Here is a 25,214-nt window from a genome sequence, read left to right as displayed (position 1 = left end):
CTACTTTCTGACCATCAGGGGATCCCTGAACTTCTGCTTCACATGATGGACTGCTGAACACAGGTCTGAGAAATGAGACATATGTTTCTTCTTTATTTAATCACTTTCCTGAAAGCTTAAGGACAATAAGGAAATAATTAAGACTTAGAAGATAGATAACAGGAGAATTGGTGTGAAAATGTAAGACAGAGGAACTCATTTCTCAAAGATTATATCTTATCTGAAAAGCAAGTGGGAAAAAAAAAAAATAATGATCATAAAAAAAGAAGAAAAATAATTAAATGAACAGGGAGGTATTTAAAAAACAGAAACCTTTTTGTGAAGAAAAGCAAATTAAATTTATGCTGGAATCCTGTACTATTTTTGTTTTAAGCCATGTGTGGCCTACTGAAATTATGTTAAGAAAAGAAAGCTTCACTTCCACTTGGAGTAAGCAAACTGTTTCAACAAAATGTCTGTGCATGCTTTTGACTTTCAATAATTACAATCACGTAGAGGTACTCTTTGATTTTAATTAGTAATATTTTATATAGGCAAAGGCCTATATATTTTCAGGATATGGAGAAAATAAATTAATGTGATTTGGCTAAAAACATTGTTTTTTTCAGGTGCTTGAATTGGTAGTAACTTGCTGAAATATTTTTTTGCTTCCTTTTCAGTTTTTCATCCAAGCAAACAAGCAATGGTTAGGCTCCAGACACCTAACCATTTTTCAGTTCTTGTTCATAACTAGGTTTTCAACCATCTAAGAACTGCTTTGTTGCTCTGGAAAAAATAAATAAATAAATAAATACAGTGCCTTTTGGCAAAATTTAAGTATTCTTCTAGGAGTGGGAAGAAGTATGTTGCAGTTTGCAGCCTAGAAGATATTTCAGATTTGGCATTACTTTCCAGGTACTCAGCCAATCGCTTTGCAGCCTGAAGGTACAAACAGACAAGCTATAGTGGGAATTTACAGAAGTACTTGAACTTCAGTATCATAGGTGACAATAGAGAACACAAAGATGAGACAAGAAAGCCTTGCTAATAATCTACAACAAGGAATTGATATTAAAGATCATTTTAGTTTTCTATTTTTCTGTAATTGGTACCTATTAGTAGAGGGAAAAAAAAACCTACATTATTAGTTATTCTCACAGAGAATATTTCTTGCAGCATTTGGAAGAACATTTCCTTCCTCAGTCAAACAATGTAAAAGATGAATCATACGCAGTAATCATAATGAAAATAATGTTCTCTAATGTTTTTAAAGTGGAGTAGCTAATAATAGAGTGATTGTTAATTACAATTTTCATGTACTTCAGTAAAGTATTTGATGTAAGACAGTCTCATAACCCTGTGTATCTACCTTTGTTTCAAAACTGAATTTGCTTTAAGGATAATTTTGTAAAAGATATTAATAAATCAGTTACAGTTATACAGTTTTTCCTATTAGATAAAGACATACAATTGGCTTTCTAATAAAAAGAATTGTGTACTTTTCCCCTGAATATTGTTATCTGTCCTGTGACAATCAGATACACAGAGGGGAGAATTTAACTATTATGCTAAAAAAAATATAAATTTGAATTTCTAATGATGTGTTAGATTGTTTTATGGTAATAGCATATATAGCTATATATAGCCATGTATAGCATATTATATATCATATGAGGTGGCTGCTGGACCCAGCCCTGCAGTGCCCTGCAGTAGGCCCACTGAAACTGGCTGGACCTTGCTGTGCCAGGGAAGAGAAAGAGGCCTCCCCTTGCAAGACCTTTTTTACCACCCATCCACCTCTACCTGATGCAGGAATATTGTGCAACATTGAGAAAAATAAATAAATAAATAAATAAAATCCTGTACATTTTTTTAATATACTAACAAAGCATTGAGAATGGTTAAAATTATCTATTAGTTATCACTGGTTAGCAAGATAGAATATGGCTCTATATAGAATCAATAGAGAATGAAGGATTAAAGTCTATTACATTCAAAGTTGGTAAGGATTTCAAATATTTAAATCAGATAGTTTGAGATGATGGCTCTTATCTTTGGCAAGAAGTGGCTCAATACGTTAATTTAAAACCAAGACAGAGGATACAGAATAGCAAACTAAAATTTTCTTTGGAAAATCTGCTTCTGTTCATTTCACATTTTAGTACAGCAGTAGTAGATAAAATGATCCTTGCCAAGGAAGATCTGGTAACAATTTGAATGGAATTTAAAAATTTTAAATTTATTTTACTTATTTAATTTAATTAATTTATTTATACATTAATATAATTTATTTTATAATTTAAAATTATTTTAAAATTCATAGAAGTGCTGAGCAAGGAAAGAGAAACTATCAGAGGTCACCTGAGATGAGTGAGTGCCATCAGGATTTCAGTACTATCTAGATCAAAGCTAAAAAGCTGAGACTTTCCCATCTGCAAACACATGCATTCAAACTAATATAGAGCATGGAAGAACTCAGAAGCAGATGAACACTAACTTTATTCGAAGACTAGCAAAAAAAGTGCCTCAACCTTTCAAAGTTCATTTCATTCAATTATTTTGAAAAGTCAGGAATTCCAAGAAAGTTTAAACAAATTTTATTGTTAACTAATAATAATAATTTGAAAAACTCCATTTCATTACAACAGTGTTTGGTTCATTCTGTACATTTATTTTGCTATCAGGCACAAAATGATTATCCTAAAATTATTATGTCTACTTGAAGTTTCTTGTCATTTTTTCTTGAAGGAATCTCCCAGGGCACTAATACTGTGGAACATTCATCCTTTCCCAAAAAGATGTACTATCTTCTCTCAGCTTCTTGTCATTATTGGTCCATGAGTTACTCATTATTTAAATGTATTTCTCATTTCTAAGTTTTAACTAAGCATTATTTTCACTTTAAGATACTACTTCAGTCAGTTACTATTTTTAATTCTATAAAATTTATTTTCATTTGATTTTAGGCAGCTACATTAATTAAGTTTCATTCAGATATGATGGAGATTTTTTTTTTTGTTCACTTTGTCTTTTTTCAGGAGTTAAGGCATCTGTAAGTATCAAGCTTAAGTATTCTTTAAGTCAGTTTAAGTTTATTTTTACATTAGCACAATTAGCAATATAAATTGGTGAGGGTTTAAGATACATTGGATGATTTTTACAGTGGAAATAGTACAGGTTTTAAAATTGGCTGGGCAATGAATGTCGGAAAGACATATTTTTGTTCTCTCCATCACATTGTAAATAGATTCAATCACACTAGTATTCAGTTCAAATACAAGTGAACAACTGCATAACTAATTGAGCACATGAATATCTGGGAAAAGTGCAGTTCCTGGATGATTTACGTATATTAAATCTCCAGATTTATTATCTTCATATATTCTGTGATGGACTTAAAGATATTTATAGTGGGACAATTCAGCTGTATCTTAACTCAAAGTCTTCATGTAAAACATGTTCAGAGTATGTGGCTTGGAACTGTCAGTACCTTACATTTGTCAATCCTTGCATTTATTCAAACTCCTATTCCAAAGATTTTCCCTTCTTACTCCTGCCTCCTTGCTCCTCTTACTGCCTCCTTTGGTGACGGACTCCTCAAATATGATACAGCAAATTTAAAACTTTTGAGCAAAGCCTTCCATGAAACATTCATTGACTGTTTTCCATACAGAAGCAGCTAAATGAGCATTCTGAACTTATCAGTTCTGAATTTAGTCTATATTTGCATGCAAATGTAGAGTACAATGTATACTTCAACATAGTTAACTGATTATACTATGGACAGCTAGCATGTAATTTGTACCTTAACAACTGTTAGCGATCTTTATAGCCATCTCGATTACTGTTTTTTTTTGTTGTTTTCACTGAACTAATATGTGGTCATACTCCAACAATGTTACAGCTTAAAGTAAAATAAACAACAACAACAAAAAACCCTAAAATTAGTAAACTCCTAATATTTAACATTTATTAATTATTAACATTTAACTGTTAACTATGTGGCAAGTGTTTATACATATACATAACAATTCATAGCAATTTCTTTATATTGCAACTGGTAGTTGAGAGATTGTTACTTGTCATGGTTCTGTGATTTTTGGTTTTCGGTATTCCACATCATAACATCATATGGGGCTCTGGGAGTTTAACTGTTAATGCTCAAGTTCTGGGTACCTGCCTGGAAGAGAAGAACTACATTCCCCAGGGGACTTTGCGGTCACAGAGAGGAGGTATAACCCCTGGCAAGGTCACCTGATGTGCTCTTTTTCACCTGCTCTTCATCGTCGGCTCTTCTCCTGTCTCACTGCTGTTCAACTGGACGGCGCATCTCACCTCAGCGTTGTGGTGAGGCCTATCCACCTTTCGGACATTCTCTCTCTCATTATATTTGATTTATTAGCTTCAATTTTAATTATATTGTATTATAGTGTGTTATCTTGCATTCCGATAATATATTTAGTAAATTAGTTTGTTTCTCCTCAGAGCGTTGTCACTGTTTTTAATTATTTTGGGGTCCCCTGTTCCCTTTTCCAGAGGTGCGGATTTTGCGAAATCCCTCTGCCCCGCTAGTCACAGAACCAGGCCAAACCAGCCCGTAAGCCGTTGACAGATGAGACAGTGTGAATGCTCAAAGTAGTTTTCCATTGAATCCTCTAGCATTTTGTAAATTTGCCGTTAATATCAAGTGCTAGAATTACCAACATTGTGTGTTGATATGTTATTTTAAGGTCAAAATTGATTAAAGTTTCATGTCTGTAAGTTTCTATGTGATTGCATGGCATGAAAAGAATTAAAAGGCAAATCCCAAGGTAAAAATGTTGTTATTACATAGGTATTATTTTTGCAGCCTTTAGGCTAATAGAAACCAGTATTATAAACTACATTTGTATTTATGGACATGCAATACGTGCAAACAAGCATATAACACATATTTAAAGACATATATGTATGTGTATCACCTGAAATTAACAGTTTGGAATTGACTCTTTTTGGATATTAAAATCAATAAAAAGTATTAAAAATAAGATTCTAATATGGGTTTTCTACATTATCTTCCTTAAACACATTCTTCCGAAGTCTGACAACAGCAATCTTTTGTATTAAAGCACAGGCATATACTGGGATGAATAAATATTACTAAAAGCAATCAGTCGGAACTTAGGAGGCTTGGAGAGGGCTAGATAAGTTTGTTCCATTTTGGTACACAGGAATAGAAAAACTCAGTTAAACTATTTTAAGAGGGAAAATATCAATGTTCTTATCTATATTTTATCCTTAATCCCCTGAATTTGCAAAAAGTAGTGAGTTTTATAACAGCTAGGAATGGAATATTTGGTACTAGTATGATAAGAACAGCATTTTTCTCTGGGGGTGACTTTCAAAATGTTTCTCAGTTAAATAACCTGGAACACTTTCAGACAGAGTGCACAACAGACAGGTAAAGACAGCAAGAGGTTTATTATAATTTAGAAAATTGTCTAACTTTAAGTTAAATAGTTCTATTACTAAGCAGAATACCAACAATGATAAAATAATCACCTTGAATAGATATGACCAGACAAACTACAAAAAGCCTCAAGATAAAGCCACTTTCTCAGCATCTTTTTCTATTTTTACAGTCCAAGGACCTTTAGAAATGTAAGCGTTGGACTTGCATTTATAATGAATGGGGATGTTTTGTTACTGAATTCAGTGAACTGAACCCTCACTACATTCCTGAATAGTGTTTATGTAAGCATGTTATCAATTTACTGAAAATATTTTTTATATTCTTTATTCAAAATTAAACCTACAGAGTGTGATTATAATTCTGAATGCTATATAAAATAAAGACAGCTTAAAATTTTGATATTTTCTCTTTTTTTTCCCAACTTTTTCAACTTTTATACTCCAAATGAATCTTTTCGTAAAAATAAGAGCCTTTTTCTTAAATCCTATGAGGAACTACTTTCCTATGATGAAAAAACTATTCACTGCTTTTAGAAAAAAAATTAATTCTATAGAACGATACATCTTAATTCACATCTAATACACTGCTCAATATGAGTTAGAACTTGCTATCAGACTTTTATTTAAAATGCAATTATAAAGTACTGAAAGCTTGCAATGCTTTTCTGTAAATACCTTGAAAATATTATGGACATGGTTTTATTCACTTTCAGAAGTTTCACATTTCCCCCAGAGTGAATTATGAATCAATTTATGTTATTTAAGAATTACAAAAAACAAAAACAAACAAACAAAGAAAAAACACCTGTACCACTATACAATAAATTGTGTGATATTGAACATAAATGCCTTTGAGTAACCAAGGTGATGTTATTTCTCAAATGTGAATAATGACTAAACTTTGAATGTCCTGCATAAAAAGTATATAAAAAAAATATATAGCGGTCTGATTTTCATTAAAAAAAAAAAAAAAAAAAAAAAAAAAAAAAAGCCTTCAAATAAGATTGAAATAAATCCCAACTTTTAACTTGTTCTTGTATATTTGCTGACAAAGCATACCAAATCAAGCACTGTGTTAGCGGGGGTATATTAGAAAAGAGGCAGAATTATTTAGCAAAGGTTAAGCATTATGAGCATGCAGGCTTAAAATATTTATGGGAGCTTCCTTGCATCTGCTAGCTTGGAATTCATGTGTAGATATATTCATTGCTATTCTTAAGGAATAAGTGGAATGTCATGGTTTTATGATTTTTGGCTATCAGTATTCCACATCATAACATTATGTAGTGCACTGGGACATAAAGTGTTAATGCTCAAGTTCTGGGTACCTGTCCGGAAGAGAAGAACTACATACCCCAGGGATCTTTGCAGGCAGAGAGGAGATACAACCCCTGGCAAGGTCACCTGAAGTGCTTTTCTTCATCAGGCTCTTCTCTTTGCTGCTCAACTGGATTGTGCATCTCACCTCAGTGTTGTGGTGAGGCCTATCCACCTTTCAGACACTCTCTCTCATTATATCTGATTTATTAGCTTCCATTCCAATTATATTGTATTATAGTGTGTTATCTTGCATTCCGACACTATATTTATTACATTAGTTTGCTTCTCCTCAGATTGTTGCTGCTCTTTTTAATTATTTTGGGGTCCCCTGTTTCCTTTTTCTGGAGGCACAGATCTGTGGATCCCTCTGCCCTGCTAGTCATGGAACCAAGCCGAACCAACCTGTAAACTGTTGACATGGAATAAGATGCCTGTGTTAAAAATCTGGAACTACTGTCCAATCAGATTAACACTGAAACTATGAAGTCACAAGCTTGTGTCAGAGCTCTTCAGAGCAAGAGTCTTCTATCTTGTTCTTAGTGCTTAAATGGTCAGAACTGAGTAGGCTAAGATTTGTTTATTTTTAGACTCACAGAATGTTTGAAGTTGGAAGGTCCCCTCTGAAGTTCATATGGTCCAGCAAGCACTGCCACCCAAAGCAGGTTGCCCAAGACCATATCCAGCTGGCTTTTGAAGGTCTCCAAGTCAGGAGATTCCACAAACTCTCTGGACAATCTATACCAGTGCTCAGTACTTACAGTAAAAAACTGTTTCCTGGCATACACAGGGAACCTCTTGTATTTCAGTTTGTGCCCACTCCTGGCTCTTCTCATGTCACTGGGCACCACAGAAAAGAGCCTTTATCTTCTTTGCACTGTTTCTTCTGGTATTTTTAAACATTTGTACTAGGAAGCCTAGACTGAATTGGATACAGTACTTCAGACATGGCCTCACTAGTGCTGAGCAAAGGAAAGGATCACCTCCCTCACTCTTAAAACAGCCCAAGACACTATTAATGTTGTTTGTTTGTTTGTTTGTTTGTTTCAAGCAAGGGCACCACAAAACCCAGGTCCTTTTCCCCTCACTTCCTTCCTTAGCTGCTTCACTTTACAACGTGGCAACACAGCTCCAAGACTCTATTCCTCCTAAAGGACAGAGGGCCATCTCTCCTGAAGAGCTGTTTCTACTGTACAAAGCCCTGTTTTGAAGCCTCTGCTATAGCTCCAACACCTGCCAAGGAAGCTTCTCTCTTGTGTGCCACCAACATACCTGAGAGCAAGTGATTCAGTGAGTGACTGCCTTTTCCTTTCTTCTGCACAAACTACTGTACCTGTTGGCTGAGTTTTGGATGTTGTCTTTGTTTAATCTTCCTGCAAGCACCAGCCAAAAAAGGTGTGTCTCTTTAACTGGGGCAGCTGCAGCAACAGCTCCAGGCATCCTGGGTTGAGGGCAGCTAATCATACTCATTAGAAGCTACTAGAGCTTCCTTGGGCTAAAAAACTTAATTGCATCCTTACCTGTCAGCAGCAGGCACCCTCACTCATTTCAGAGAGTTCCCAGATATTTCCCTATGATTCTGGACCTTGTTCCCAAAAGAGAGGAGAACTCTGGAAACAGAACTTGAGACTGCAATAGAACAGAGACTGCAATAAAGGAGCTGTAGTTCAGACCTGTTTAATTGTTGTCCATCATTATTAAATATTTACATACAGAATTTTCCCACAGTTCTTGTTCTACATAACAAAGTTTTCCTTTCCTCTGCTTATTGCAAAGATCCTGCTGTGGTGGTGTCCTAGTTCCAGTCGATTTTTTTTTCCTTCTTTATAATGTCCAGTATGATGCTATGTTTTGTCTCTGGGAGAAAAACAAAGTTGATAACACACCCATGTGTGGGCTGCTCCAGCAAGGGTATCCATGGCCTCCTTCAGGCTCTTGTATAACATGGGCCAGTTTTTGGACTGATTACAGTCACCCCTCACCACTGTTGAAACTCTGCAATGCAAACCCAATACACCCACATTTCTAGGCTACTTGAAATGACCAGTGAAGCACAGCAACAACACTTCAGTAGAGTTATGCTAGAATAGTAGAAAAAGATTAGCAGAATAGTAGTAGTAGTAGTAGAATAAAAATTCTACTTTGATTTTGAAGGCAGTGACATCTAACAAATAAGTGAAAGCAAGAATCTGTTATAAGTGATTTTGGAAAAAGAACTATATAAAAGTAAACAATCATATCTGACATCATAATAGAAATAGATTAAGAGTACAGAAAAGACTAAAATGTGAATGGCTAGTAGCTGTTGTGACTTCATCAGGCTTTGCTGTACGAAACTGATCACCTTGCTTTACTGTTGCATGCACAAGTAATGTCACTGAAAGAAATAGTAGCTTAGCATTTGCTATAGGACTGCTAACTGTGTTTGATTGCTTGCTTGAGGACTGGCTGTTAAAGCTGATGAATAAAGTTCTTTTGATTTCATTTCCTTTACCTATTTCTTTAATCTTTCCTTGTTTTCAACTGCATATATTCAGGAATCTGTTACACATCAATTACTTAATGAGAAATATTACTATTAGTACATAGTGATATTAGTATAATAATTAGAACGCTTACCATTTACATGTATTTAACAACATTTAGTCTGTCTATACTTGGGCTTAAATGCACACAGCTAATCTTTGAAAGCAACTCTGGACAGAAATTGAGGGTAATGGAGTCCTGTGGTGAAGGACATGAGTGAACAATTAAGTGAAGGAATTGGAATCAACTTAGTTTTAATTGAAACTCTGTTGAAATTGCAGTAATAAGTATTCAAACATTTAGTGAAATGAAAGTAAGAAAACTTTTCTTCTATTTTGTTAATACATATGCTGAAGCCACCAGTGTACCATTATATCATTAGCTGAATTACACTTTCTTAATTACAAGCTTGCTTAATTACAAGATTAAGGCTGCAGTGAACTAGGAAGTCTTGTCAGAAATACACTTGATGATGAAAACCCAACTCAGTCACCTTTTCTTCTGCATAAAGACACGATTTATTGTGAAGGAAGGGAAAGATGAAGATTTCTGCTCCTTAGCTCTGTGTATGCGTTTGCTAAATGACAGGACTCCATCAGGATTTAAATACTGCTGCTGCAGTATGACATTATACATTCTTCTCACAAGGTGACTTAACATTGCTTCATGCTTACAGAACTGATGTACACATTTAAGGATGCACACCATAAGCATCCTCATATAGCACACAAAGGAAAATTATCAAGAATATCTTTCTTATCTTTCTTACACTCAAATCTCGGTTTCTGCTTGATTCCTGACTCTGGTACTTGAAACTGTAATTACTTTCAGTAAGATTTATGTCTTGGTGGAAGTCTATTAGTATGAAAGAACTGCTGAGGTAGGAGGGTTTTTTGGTACAAGTGAGACAAATGTCAGTGCAGTGGAGACACTTAGAAAAGCTTTGACAGTAGGTATTATTTTATGCATACTGAGAGATCATTAAGCATACACATATGCTTTAAGTGTGGTTTGCTTATGAAATTTGCAATAAAAGGAAATTTACTTTTTAATCCTTTTTCCTTTACATTTTCAACAGCAAAAACTATGCGCTTTAATAAAATTTACTGATTTGTGTAGTAATTTCAATTCTTTGGCTTTTGAGAAGCAGGGTTTTTTTCCAAAAGCTTTTCCTTTTTACATTTCTATTTGAATCCAGTAAACATTATATTACACACTGCTTCAGAAAGGATATTTATAATTCATATATGGGAACTAATCATTGCACAAATAAATATGTGCTCAGAATAGCAAGTGTCCATATTTTTCACTGATTTGCACTCATATAACTTTATTGCAGTGACTTCAGTGGCACAAATGTAACAGAAACAAGATTTCACTTATATATGATAAAGATTAATTCTTGCCAATAAACATTTGCTGATTTGTAAGCACAATTTTAAACAATTCCCACCTGATTATTAGACTGTTTCTGGACTTCTCCCATTTGCCTTGATTGTACTGCAGCTTCAATTTATGCATTGTCTCATGTAAATGCTTAAAATTATAGCTGCAATATCATTGCTACTGAATTTTGTTTGAACAGCCCATCCTCCCTAAGAGCAGACCTGTAACTCAAGGCAATGGAGGCTGCTAATGACTTCTACAATAACAAGTACACTGTCTGAATAATGATTGAAAGGGCAGTGACTACAATATCCCAATATTTAGTTATTTGAAAGTAGAAACATTAGCAACACAAAATGAAATACATGAATACATGACCCCAGAACTTCTGCTTCTGATTTTTTTTTTTTTTTTTTTTTTTTTCCCCAGATCTGGAAGCAATAGAGCTAGAGAGCACTAGACATTGTATTAGTATAAACTGGCAATTTTAAGCCTGAGCTAAAAATTCCTGTGCCACTCGCTCAGTCAGTACTGCTTCGGAACCTGCTTCTGTGTTGGGTAATACTCTAACTTGAGAAACAGGGCTGCCTCTGTGCAGAAAACACAGTGGTTTTTCTGAGCAGTTGTCAATGCAAAGAAACAATTCAAATGTTCAGTTAAACAAACAACAACAACAAAACTAACAACAAAAACTAAAACAAAACAAAGTAACACAAACCTGTTTCCGTTTCCTCCTCTGTGCTTTAGTCATGTCTGGTGAAAATACACAGTATTTGAATTTCCAAAGCTTGAGCTTCCTGACCAATAGCTGCTGAGATATACTCTGGAAAATATGTTTCATTTCTGCATTGCATACCTAGGCTTATTAACCCAACTTTGTTTCATTAAACCCCTCTATCTTTCTCTCTTCCGTCTTCAATTATATGCTACATTTACAGTACTGAAACAAAATAAGTAATTTCACAAACAGAAAATGTTCTAAATGTACAATAATTTAGGTTCTAGAAGATACATGACCATTACAGGAGGATTAAAGGTGAAAGAGAAAGAGGGCATAATGTTCTCTACAAAATGTTCCATGAATTCTCAACACATGTAAAGCAGAACGGGGAAAGTAAATAGAGACAAATATCATCCATTATCTTTACACAGTTCAATCAGTGAAGTTCCTCAGAATCCTGCAGTACCACTACAAAAATCTTGAAAAACATTTCTAGCTGACATATCCTTATCATCACTGACTCTTCTGAATGTTTTGTAATCCTTACAACATTTTATGTAATTTTGTTTAAGCGTAACTTCACTTGAATTATTTGCTACTAAAACCTCTTATATGAAGACATAAAATTGATAAATGAAATTTGCATCTGGGTTGTCAAAATGTAAGGTAAAAAATAGCTATGAATTTTTCTCTGAATGAAAGAGAATATAGAGGTGAAAGAAGATTTTCCACGTATCATATATGTACACTTTTGTGTAAAGAATTAAGGATGCAGAAAGTAGAGACTACTGGGAGACAGGTGGATAAGGAGATACGCCTGTTCTGAATTAGAACAGCATTTTTATTAAGATGCTCTGTAGATTATAGTATAGACTGAATACATAGAGTGGTAAAACTTTGTCTCCTCATTTCCCCTTTTTCCTTCTGTTCTTATGTCTTTATGCCTTCCAGAACAAAAATAAACTAGGGATCAGTTTGTACCTTCAGTTACTTAGATCAGCAATTTAGAGGTGAAAAAAAAAATAAAGCATATTTATAGCTTACAAAGTCAAATTTATTCCTTATTGTCTGAGAGTCTACATAAACCATGTGCAAACTCAAGTCTTTCAAAATCATATCTGATAATATCCTTCAGATCTTTTTCCTGTTGCAGTCAGCAACAGATTTGTATGCAAGCCCCATGTATGCAAGCTTCTGTGAAAAATACTGGTTTTGTGACTACACTTCAAAAGAGTAGGATACATGTGAAAAAAGTACTAGAAAATGAGCTTGCACTGACCTTCTGGTTACTCACATCGCTAAACAGCATCCTCCTGCTGAAGTCCGAACCTGTTCCTCTAGTTCTATTTGCATTTAGGTTTATTCTGATTTCAGACTGTTGTATCATCTTGTATTTCATTCATTTTTCCTATCTTGTTTCTATACTTTAAAGCCATAATTCTGAAGAGAATTCATTACAACATTAATACACAAAACTTTCACCAGATTTGGTTTCCCCCACTGTCCACAGTGAAAAAAATAATGTAGAGTAGCAAATAGGAAGCCTTATCAGTGTGAACATGAATATGTTAACTGGAACATCAATATGTGTTAACCTGACCTATGTGATGGAGACATATCTCCATTGTGGTTATAACCATCTATTCTGGTGTTACAGAGCTTGCAATATCTCCTGCAAGAGCTAAATAAGACTTTTATTTCCTAATAACTTGTGAGACAGCTGAAATGATTCTTCAAGTACTGATCCTAACCTATCTTTGTACAGAGGCAAATTTTTGCCTTGGTAATAATAACCTTCCTAATAATATTTTTTCAATAAAAAAATTAACGAATTAGGAAGTATTTTATAATCTTGCATTGTTAACAGTCATCTGATATCTCAGATGTCAACTCTTTGTCTGAATTCCAAGATTACTTGTAAGGAGCATTTGCAACAAATGTGTTCTCTCTTTTAATTAGAATTTACACCTCAGTGAGTTTGATGTACTACTGAGCCATCATAGTTGCCAAAAATCTCTTCACCAGAGCAACATCATTTAGTTGTAGTTAAAATATATATATATATATATTCACATTTTAAGGGAATTAAATTACTGTGGTATTTTAGAGTTGTTAAATATACAGATTTTTTTTTTTTTTTTTTTTTTAATAAATTCATACTGAATTTTTCATGACAGAATGTGTTTGTGTTTCCTTACAGACAATAGTTTAATCTGTGTCCTCAAAGTCTAGACATTATCTGTTTTCCTCACTTTGGTAACTTAATAAATCATTCCCAGGCTTCAATCAGCCACATCCATAGAGCAGACACTATAACTTAGCTCTTTCTCTCCACTGTAATACATTCTTTTTTCAGATGTGCAAAAAATCATTTAATGACTGTGAATTCACTGTAGCAAGTAGAAATGAATGGGTTACCCAAACCAGGGTACAGATGTATACCCCGACATTTTCCCAGCAGTAACTAATGCACAATTGTGGGGAAAAAAAAAATAAAAATGGCCCCAAACTTGTAGAACACTGGCTACAAAAATGAGTTAGGGTTCAAGGTAGGCTATAAGTTATGTACAGCATGCACGAAGAACTTTTGCCAAGTGACTAATCCATACAGGGAGTTATAGTGAGTTGAAACCTCTTGCTTTGGAAAAGCAAAGAAAACTGAACAAAAAATTCCCCCCAAAGCTCTATACACTATATAGTCTATAGTGTCTTCCCATTTGGATTACAATTTCTAGTTTAATCACAAAACCCCCTCTAAGTGAGAGCTGAAGAGTGGATAGAGATAAGCAACACAGTTGTTTATCACAAAGATTAGGAAGCAAGAGGTAGAGGGAATGTAAAGCATTACTTGAAAAATTTACTTCAGTCAGAAAATTATTTTCTATCAAAAAATCAAACGGAATAGAAAATTTCAGATTTATTTTCATTTATTTATTTATTTATTTATTATTTTTTTATATGGTTCTTTTTCTAATCCAGGTGCCTTATGCACACTATAATACCAAAAATCCATTCTTACTGTTCACTGAATTTTTTACTGAATTTTCACAGTTGATGAAACTGTTCACAAATTAAAATGCTACTTACTTTTTGTGATAAAATCATTGCTTTCCTTGATAGGTTTTAATCATAGAATCATATGTTATAACACTCTTTAACTTGGCCAGAAGAAAAATCTATTGAATGAACCAAAGCGTAGACTGAGTTGGACAAAGTTGCTAACAAGAGTTTCAGAGAATAAGTTAGTAAACGTAAGAGATACTAAACGGTGGCTTCAGGAACTAGGTGATCATCCTTTACTGATCTTCTATGATCCATCTCTCAGAATTATGTGAAATTTTATCTAATCCTTGGGTACAATTTCATCCTGAATAGCCACCTGTATTCAAGGAGAATTCAACTCCAGCTACATTCGTGGTCTGGACACATGTATTCATAAGAAGCTGCTTATTATTATTTTCATGCAGTCTTTGTTATCTTCCTCTATTTCATCTATATTTTATATCCATTGTTATAAATAAAAGAGTTTTCATAGCTTATTCCTAACTAACACAGCTGACTCCCTCTGATAAATTATTTTCTGTCATGAGGAGTTAAAAGCCATTTAGATTTTCACAGTCAGACATTTTTTTTAGCTCTCATAGGCAATGGATTTTCTAGGCCTCTAAAATAATGAAAATAGGTAAATTATGGGAAGAGGAGGGGAAACAAAAAAAGGTAAAAAAAAAAAAAAAAAAAAGTTTATTTATGAAAGGTGTAAAATTTGGAGTCTCTGAAACTTTTTTTTGGTAAAAGGCTTTGTACATGAGAAATGTCCAGGCATGATTATCTGTAGCAGATGTTGAAAATGATGTGTCTGAGCTAGTTTTCCAGGCATTTTAATGCCAATTTTCCTTAAGCATGACTTTTTTTTTTTTTTTCCCTGCATCATAGAATTATAGAATCACAAGGTTGGAAACAACCTACAAGATCATCTAGTCCAACCGCCTTCCAATTCCTATTAGTACCACAAGCACTAAACCTTATCTCATAGCTCCTCATCCAGGCGCTTCTTGAACACTGCCAGGGACAGCGACTCCACCATCTCCCTTGGCAGGCCATTCCAGTGCCTGACCACCCTCTGAGAGAAAAAGTTTCTCCTAATGTCCAACCTAAACCTCCTCTGGTACAAATATTAGCCGTCAACCCCTTCCACCAAGAACTACAAACTTAGATTAGATGTTACAAGGAAATTCTTTACTCACTGGGGCACTGGCACTGCCCAGAGTTGTGAATACCCTGAAAAAGTGTTGGATGAGGCCCTAGGCAGCCTGATCTACTGTCTGATTTAGGGATTGGCAAACCTGGCCAGGGCAGGGGAGTTGGAGCTAAGTGATCTTTATGGTCCCTTAGAATCCAATCCATTCTGTGATTCTGTTATTAAGTCTTCACAACTGTCAGGGGATTCTGACCTTTGCTAGTATCAAGCTGGCGGAAATTTATTTTAACTCAGAGCTTTCTACTAATTAGTTCCATAAGTGTTTAAGCTATCAGAGTATGACACGTCTTGGGTGTACTTTAAGGAAATCTGTAGCCTTTAAAAATGGATTCAGTGTTGGGAGTGGTGGGAAAAAAAAATCAATAATAATAAAAATTTTTCACTCTGTGTTTAAAACTTAGGCGTGCTTAAAGAATTAAATAACCTTCAATTCTATGACTTTAATTCTTTGCAAATCCTTTGGTATTCAGCAAGAGTAACAGCACTTCTTTAAGACAGTGTTTCTATACACAAGCCTTTCACTACTTTTTTATCTGTACAGCTTCGCTGAATTTAAGGAGGTCATGCAAGGGAACAAAGCAATACAGATCTTGGTGTAATGCCATTATGAGAGAAAAGCTATACCTGTTTCCATTTAGTCATTGGCAATACTTCACAACAGCTTTACTAAGCTAATACCTTCTGTTTTTTAGTGCATTATGTGTAACAGTAGGAAGCATTAACAAAAAGACTCCTGTAGACTTAGCTCATGAATTTGAACAGTAGGAAATGCTTCCTCCTACTAGTTTTATATCAGCACTGCAATTATTGTTGCATGTGTTTCAATGGGTCCTAAACTATAAAAAGGACTTCAACACCTGGCTATGAATTTTATATGAAAATGTCTACATTAAAAGAAACATGTACTAAGTCTATTTCATGCAAGGAGATACAGGATCACTCTTAAGTGCTCTCTTTGACATACTACTTTTTAAAGCAGAAATATTTTTCTTGAATATATTAGAAAACTCCATTACAGTAAATCTCTCTGTCTTACATATTCAAATCCTTCCCAGATTTCTGGGGGTTTGAACTGTACTGGACTGAATACTGCATAATATTCAAGCTGCTGGATAAAAATGTTTGTTTGGAAATATCTTCTGTGGGGCAACATCTCTTCCTTTCACATATACGTAATGAAATTGTTACCTTATCTATACCTTTTTATTTTGTGAGAATATTCATTAGACCAAGATCATAAGTGTGTGGGGAAGTGTGGGGCACCTGACTAAGCATAGGTTGTATAGAGGTGTTAAACTTTATTACATTTCTCAGATCTGGGTAAGTTTGAACACATGCAGAAATAGAATACTATGCAGGAGCAGAACTTTAGTCAAGAAAAAAAAAGAAATGCCTAGAGGCATCTTTGGAGTGAAGGAGATGCTCAAAAAGGAGGCTTTGGATTGCACTAGTGGATCTATGTAATTTAAATTATGTTTTGAGTTGACTAAATCCTGGTACCAGATAGTTCAAATAAGGTTTTATTAATATATATTTATTTTTTCTTCAGGACATGTATCTTGGACTATTTCCTTAAGGAGCATAGATTTCATCCATTTTTAATCGAAATTGTTTCTGGTGATTTTTTTTTTACTTCTTTCTTTCTTTTTAGTTTAGTTCAGCTTGTTAGTTGCAAGAGAGGAAAGTGAAAGACAGACTGCATCATTGTTCATTGTGTACTGGCAGTACACCAAGGAAGTGTAATTAAATGAACAGTCTTGGAATACAGCTGCAGTAAGCACCTTAGGCAACAACTTCTAGGGGTGAACTGCAGCTCCAAGGGAGGCCAGAGTCTAGCATAGATTGTTATGTTATGTGACTAAATGCGAACATGAAAGGGTATGTCCTTGTAAAGGGAAAGCAGGAAAAAAAAAAAAAACTGAAATATGTTTCTTCTTAGTGGTGGATGTCAGAGGAAGAAGCATTGTAACATGAATTTTGATAAAGAACTAAAAACAGCAAAAAGAATCACTCAAGTTATAGTTCTCCTTGCTGTTTTTGTGCCCCTCTCCTCTTGATCTTCAATACAGTTTCAGAAGAACAGCTTCCTAAGTTTTTTTGTTGTTTTTTTTTTTGTTTTGTTTTCCCCAGTTTCCAAGAAATAATTTCATGGTTTTAAGTAAGACTAAGAAACACAGTGCAAATGTGAATGAATGGGCAATGTCCATCACGAGATGATGGTCTGCTCTCCCTTTGCTAAAATTATGGAACCCTTCATACTGGGTTACTTTACAGAGACTAGGCTGAAAATACAGGGCAACATTTGCTATGTATGGAGGTTGCTCCAAAAGTAATGCCTCCTACTTACTTCCATGGATATTACAATAGCTATAAAGAGCACAATAACACTAATGGAAAGAATTCTCAGTTACAAAACTGAGTGTTTTTCAACATACTTACCACCATTAGCTATGCATTTTTGCCAGCGATGAACAACAGCCTGCATACCATGCTTGTACAAATCTGCACAAGCAGCAGTGTCCCACTGTCACTGTTACCACTGCTGAAATGCACCACTCGCCTTCCCACTGTGCTTAGCTCCACTGTTTGGTCTCCATATAAGTTCAGTAAACACTAGTGAATGCCAATATGTGCAATTTTTTCCACACAGAGGAATTCAATGACACGCTTTTGCTTCACAGACCCTTCTGTGTCAGACACCATTCTGTCAGATGCCCCCTCTGCTGCCATCTGTTACATGGCAACAGCATGTAGCAGAATATTGGCAGAAATGTTCAACCTTTACTGCCATACCACCACCAACTGCCTCTGATGTCATGGGCCATCATAATAATATAGAAGGCATTACTTTTGGAGCAGCCTTTTTATCTTGGTTCATGCCCCACAACTTAGAAAAAAAAAAAAACTCTGAAAGAAAATACATGTTAACAACTTGATAGTCTTCCACCGTCATTTCTTCTCCTGTGTAACAGGTTCTGGGACTTTGATTTTGATACTCCTTGAGCTAATATAAGAGGGTTAGTTTCCTTCAACTGTGTGAAATAATTACTGAAATAACTGAGAAAATTCTTCTTTCCAGTCAGAGAAACTACTGTCCTTGGTTTTCCATTGAAGTCTTTATAATAGGACAACAGAATACACCAATGTTCAGCTTCTAGAAGGTAAATTTACAAAATTTTGTTATTAGAAAATAGATTTTTAAATAAAATAATCTCAATTCTGTAGGAAAAAAAAAAAAAAAAAAGAAGAAACGATTAACTGTCTCAGATCCATTTTAGTATTGTTTTTACTTTCAAGAGGAGAATTTATTTTAGATGAGGGTATGATTTAGAAGTCAAGGAGATAAATAACAGCATTCCTGGATGTTAAAAGTAAAATTAAATACTGTGTTAGTATTAAATGCAAACAGCTGCATGGTAACTCAGTTGTTGTTTTTATTTTTTTTAACTTTTATAAATTTTCAGATTAGATTGCTTGCATAATGTAATAGCAAATTTTATTAGATAATTGTATTCAGCCACGATTCAAAAGTAATTAACATTCTTTACATAGATTTCATAGATATCCAAAGGAAAACAGAATTATGACAATAATGGCAAAATAAACTCTAATATAGTTTTTATCAACAGCTGATCCATAAACAATATTATCATTGTATTTTCAAAATTTTCAAATAGGAATTGGATATTTTTGTATATAATTCACATTTAATTTATCTGCATAGGTCTGATTTTCTCTCTCTTCAATCTAATCATGAGATTCTACTTCCACACTTTTCTATCTTTCTAAAAGAAACTGAAAAGAGCAAGCAAGATCAAAAAGTAAAAATAAAAATAAAATAATTACAGACATTGAAAAGATTATTTGTTGTCAAGCAAGCTGTCCTAAAGAAAAACAAACAAACAAACAAACCTGTATATTTAGCTATTTTTAATAATTTAAATGCTTCAAGTAGAATAAAGTATGTGATCACTTTTCCTTTAGATGAGAACTGTGGAGTTTTTAGCTTTAATTTTTATGATTTATCAAAAGAAAAGACTATACATTAATCTCCACATCTCAAAATAATAAGAATTAATAGTAATACAAATAAGTAATATCAAGTAATATCGAGTAACATAAATCATAATATCATACTGTTGAGGTTTTGCTTTTCAAGTAATCTCCCATTCTCATGAGAGGTGCTCCTTTTTTTCTCACAGCCAGTTGAAGCATCAATCATTATAATTTACTTGCAAATTTAGTGTGTCAAAATAGTTGGTCACTATATGGCTCTGTCACCCTGAAGTTTTATGAACTCTGTTTTAGTGCTTTAAGGAAATTTGGACATAAAAGTTTTTTTTTCAAATTAAGCATAAAGCAGTGGCTTTACAATGCCTGCTATCACTTTCTAACAATACTGTAAACACTCATCAGCTTTCATTTGAGGAAAGAAGTTTGTAGGACTTTTAAAGGATATCTGAAGGAATAACAGAACATTCTAGATCAAATCTGAATAGATAATATAAGTTCTTTGGATTTCAGTTTGGGTCAGAAAACCTTCGCAATTTTGTGATGGAAGATCTTAGGGAATAATTAGCTTAATAAAACTTTATTATTTCTCATGACGAGTACTTTGGTCTGTGTCAGGCATTTATTTCCAAATATTAGTCCGAGTATCCATTTTCACTGTTATGCTCTTTGTGTGTGTGTGCGTGTTTTTGCTGTTTTTTTTTTTGTTTGTTTTTGTTCTTTTTTAAAAAAAAATGTTTTCTAAATTTGTCATAAACATGCAGTAATTAGTTCAAAGTTATATAGTATATTTTGCCTTTTCTTCATTTTAAAAGCAAACTCTCAAAAACAGTAGAATTCTTTTGCAATCTAGCTAGTACCTTTAAATTTGCTGACTACCTGACACTGCTTGAAATTCTCCGGATTCTTCAGCTAAAGAGTAGACATGCCAAGGTGTCTGTGGTAATCTCCCATATTGCTACAATCATATAATTACCTTCTGAATTCTTTCAAAGCAGTGTTCCAAATTGACTATTGATCCATCTTAAGGGTGAACAGTACACATGCTGTTAAGATTGACTTTGCTGTGTTTGGGAACCAGTATTTTCTCTTACTTTGAACTAGCACTGAGCCCACTGTATGTCCAATAAAATCTACTTCTTCAATACTCTGCTGGAGTTGTCATACACAGCACAGTTCTAAGGTCAGCACATGCTGATCAAAGTTATCGGTCCACATAGATACAATTCTTAAGATTGTGGATTTTTTTCTGAGTATCCTGCATTAGCAAGGCCTTCTAAATAGCTTCCACAAATGAAGTTTTCTAAGGCATTTTAAGAGAGCAAAAAAATTGATCTTTTGCACTCCAACAGGATCTCGGTACTTAACTCTTCTATATTCCTCAAAATATTCCATTTAAAATACTCTTATTTTTAGAGAAAGAATGCATCAATTATCCTTTCAACTCTAACTTGATGACTAAGGGGAAAAAAAGAGCATTTATTTCAGGTGAACTCTATTGGAACTGATAGTCTGACTCTAATATTGGATATTAGATTTCACATATTTAACAGTGAGATGCCATAGCTCTCCTGCCTTCTGAACACCAGCTAGCAGATATTTTGGACTCTCTGACATGAAAACTCTTTCAGAAATTTAAAAGAAAGATCTTCTTGGTAAAATTATTGACTATTTTTTTCCTTATGTATGTATTTTTCTACTTTGTAAGCAATTTCCAGTTCTTAGTCTCAGTGGCAATTAGAGAATTAAATCACTTTGTCTTAGGCAGAAGCATCATCACCAGGGTAACTAAGTACAATAATGAACAAATAATGACAAGATACACAGAAGACTTCTGCCAGATATGGAAGTAGAATCATCTCATCTCTATTTTTCACATAGAGGACTGGGGCACATAAATCCTCACTAGTCTGACAGAAATTAATAGAAATTAAACACCTATATTCTCAAGGTTATTGCTCAGTGAGTTTTTCAGTGAAAAAAGTAATCCCCCAAATCCACATTCTTTTGTGTTTTTTACCACGCTACTCCTCTATGTTTTGGGCTAAGGCAAGAGAATACTCTGGGTAATGGCATCATAGTTCTTTATGTCATTCCTTCATTTAAAAGGTAATGAGGACAGATCTTCAAAAATCTACAGTTGTGACTAATTTCTTTATCCTGTGAATGTATATTTGAAGAAACTTGTTCTGTCCTTTTTGTATGTCAGGAACCTAAAGGGAAAAATAAAGAAAAAGACGTGTTAAAAAAAGCTGAATGCCCAAGGTGGAGTTATGGCTCAGAAAGTAAAATCTAAAGTCCTTAAAGCTTCATATCTTAAAAGTGAACATAATACAAACAAACATCGGTTGTAACATGTACAAGATGTACTGAACTGAAATGTGGTACTAAACACAGTAGGTGATTCAGTTTTTCCACAGGCAGCCAAGGGAGACCCATGAGAATAATCCACTCATTCATTTAAATGTAAAGCATTTTAGGAGGGATTTTTCAAGAAGCATAGAGATTAGACACTCAGATTCTACTAAAATACAGTGGAAATTTTGATTTCTTCTGTTTTTAAGGAAGTGTCTTTGGAAAAGCTAAGTTGTAGACCTCCATTTGGGAACCCTTATTAAGGCGTGAAAGAAGAGTCAAGAATATGGAAGTAGAGCTTTCAGAGAGATGTTCACTGCAGCAAATCAATTGTTCCTCCCTTTTTACTGACATCTTTCCATCTCTCTAACTTCTTTATTACTCTATTCCATTTCAGCATTCACAGTCACGATCTCCCTTAGCCTCAATAAATTTTCTTGTTATTTTTATCCTTATGGTACTTAGGTGGCAACTGAGACACTGAGACTCTATGTTCCAAGTTGCTCATGGAGTGTAAGCTGAACCATAAAGGCACTTGTGTTCCTGTCCAGATTCCCCATTTTGTTCCTTAACATCAGCAATATATTTGTTTTCTAGGGTAACTTATTAAATTATTCGACTTATGCTCAAAGCAAGTCTTGATTTATGGATGTGCTTTCTGGCACATTATCAAGAAGAATAAAATCATCCATATAATGGAGGATTGTTGACAGACTGAGTTTCTGAACTATCCAATTTAGACAGAAAAATCAGAGAAAGAGCAAAGACACATCTCCCCTCTTCCCCCATGCATCTCCAGGGACACAAACTGAAAGCTAGCAGAACTTTCAGTAATATTTCTAAGGAATATTGTATCTATATTCAGTCAAAATATCTTTTATATAGTTTAGTCTTTGCATCAACCCTGAAATTACTGTAGTAAATACTGCTGCATTTTTTCTTGTCTAATTTACATGAAATATTAACCATTTTAAAATTCTTAATTCAAAAACAGAAAGAAAAATCAGATTGCACCACACAGCTAAATATGACTGCATCATAATGTCTTTGCAAGGATTTGTTGTGTATTTTCTTTCGGTCTTTTGTTCAGAAATATTACATCATTATTTTGACCGCCCTCTTACAGAAAATTTGATTCTGTCATGAGAAGATTTTTTAACAGTTTAAGTAAACAACAATAAAGCCATATAATATCATATTCTTTCAGAACACTTCTGAGGTTGTGGAACATTTTACAAAGGGGTTTATTACCCATTTTAGAGAGTCTGAAACTGAAGTGTAGAGAAACTAAAAGAGACCATCAGAGGCAGCCATACAAAAATATGTTAGCTATGTTTTTTTATACTTTATTTTGTTTTATTTTATATATTTAACTGTATATATTTTATTTTATATATTATCATGATAAGCATAGTTAGGTAAGTAACTTGTAAAGCAGTTTCCAGAGTCATTACATTTGCAAACGTATGCCAACTCGTGCACAAATTAATTTTACCTTTAACTGAGGTGGATTACACTATAATTATGCCTCAGATAATGATTCTCAGAACTAGTGCTTTGGTTGGTAGAATGTTGGCAAATAATTGTTCAGCTTTGAGTCAGAAGACTGACTTCAGGTAATTTTATACAGCATGAGCTTATGCATACCTTCATATTCAAGGAAAAAAATAGGAATTGATAACTGCTAAAATGTTATTTCAAAATATATATAAACACGTATTAGTACATCACAGGGAGGAAAACTAAGAATCCTCCTACTTCAGAAAATTGCAGATCTCTACATAGAATGTAAAGAATGTTTGTGTCTCTTTATGCGTTTACATGAAGTGCATAAAGCAACACCTGAATAAAGCAATTTCTCAGAAGTTGTAGAGGTTGTTTCTCCAGTCTAACCCACGTAATAGAGGTAACCTACTAACAGTGCATTCCTTAACTGCATTTTTGTTCTCATGACCATCATCATGGCTTATCCCTTATATCCATTATGTCCTGAGAATAGTTCCTCATGAAGAACAGTTTCTTTGAACTCTTCCTATGATAGTATTTATTTTTCCATGATGTTATGATAATCTACCCAAGAACTCTTTTTGAATGAGAAATATTCTTCATCATGAAAACAAAGAAACAAAAAGAAGTGAAAAACATTCTTAAGCAGATAATCATCATCTGATATAAATACCAGTATTTAGGTAATCTAAACTCCAGGTTTTATTCCCATCTTCATTGAGGATGTCCATAGTCTCTTTCCAGCTGGCATTTCTGAGCATTGGTTTTGGAAATTGCTTTTGCAACTTCTAGGGCATATTCTTGCTATCACAAAATAGCAACATCCTCACGTGAATAAATGTGTATTTAAGTGACAGCAAAAGTGGTGAATTTTTTTCTTGAAAAATTTTTTCTTTAAAAATGTGATATGGAGGTTGCATTTTTATATAACCATATCACAGAATAATAAAATGGCTTGGGTTGGAAGGGATCTTAAAGCCCACCTAGCCTCAACCCCCCTGCCAAAGACAGGGTTGCCACTCACCATATCAGACTGCCTAGGCCCCATCCAACCTGGCCTTGAATGACTCTAGGGACAAGGCACCACAGCTTCTCAGGGTAGCCTGCACCAGTGCCTCACTGCCCTCTGAATAAAGAATCTGTTCCTAATATCTAGTATAAATTTTGCCTCTTCCAGTCTAAAGTCATTATCCTATCACTATCAACACATGTAAAAAACTCAGTTTCCATCTCGCTTATATGCTTTAAATACCAAAAGGCTGCAATGAGATCTCTCTGAAGCCTTCTCTTTTCCAGGCTGAAGAAGCCCAGATCCTGTAGCCTTTTTCTGTAGCAGAGGTGCTCCAGGACTCTGATTATGTTCCTGGTCTTCCTCTGGACATGGTCCAAACAACTCAGTTTGGATTGGAAGGGACCTTTAAAAATCATTTTATTACAATCCCTGTGTCACAGACAGGTGTGCCTCCCACTAGACCAGTTTGCTGTCATCCCATCCAACCAGATCTGGAGCATTTCCAGATATGGAGTTACCACTGCTTCTCTATGCAACCTGTTCCAGTATCTTACCTCTCACAAAGTAAAGAATGTCTTCCATTTGTCTATTCTAAATCTACCCTGTAGTTCTGAAACTTGATAGGACTTCATAAAATATAAGGAAAACACTGGGAAAAGGTTGCATATTCTAGAATATATTATTATAAATGA

Source organism: Phasianus colchicus, chromosome 3, assembly GCF_987193195.1.
Source record: "Phasianus colchicus chromosome 3, bPhaCol1.hap1.1, whole genome shotgun sequence".
Taxonomy (NCBI): Eukaryota; Metazoa; Chordata; class Aves; order Galliformes; family Phasianidae; genus Phasianus; species Phasianus colchicus.
The sequence above is the reverse complement of the archived record's forward strand: the minus strand, read 5'-3'. Positions refer to the sequence as shown.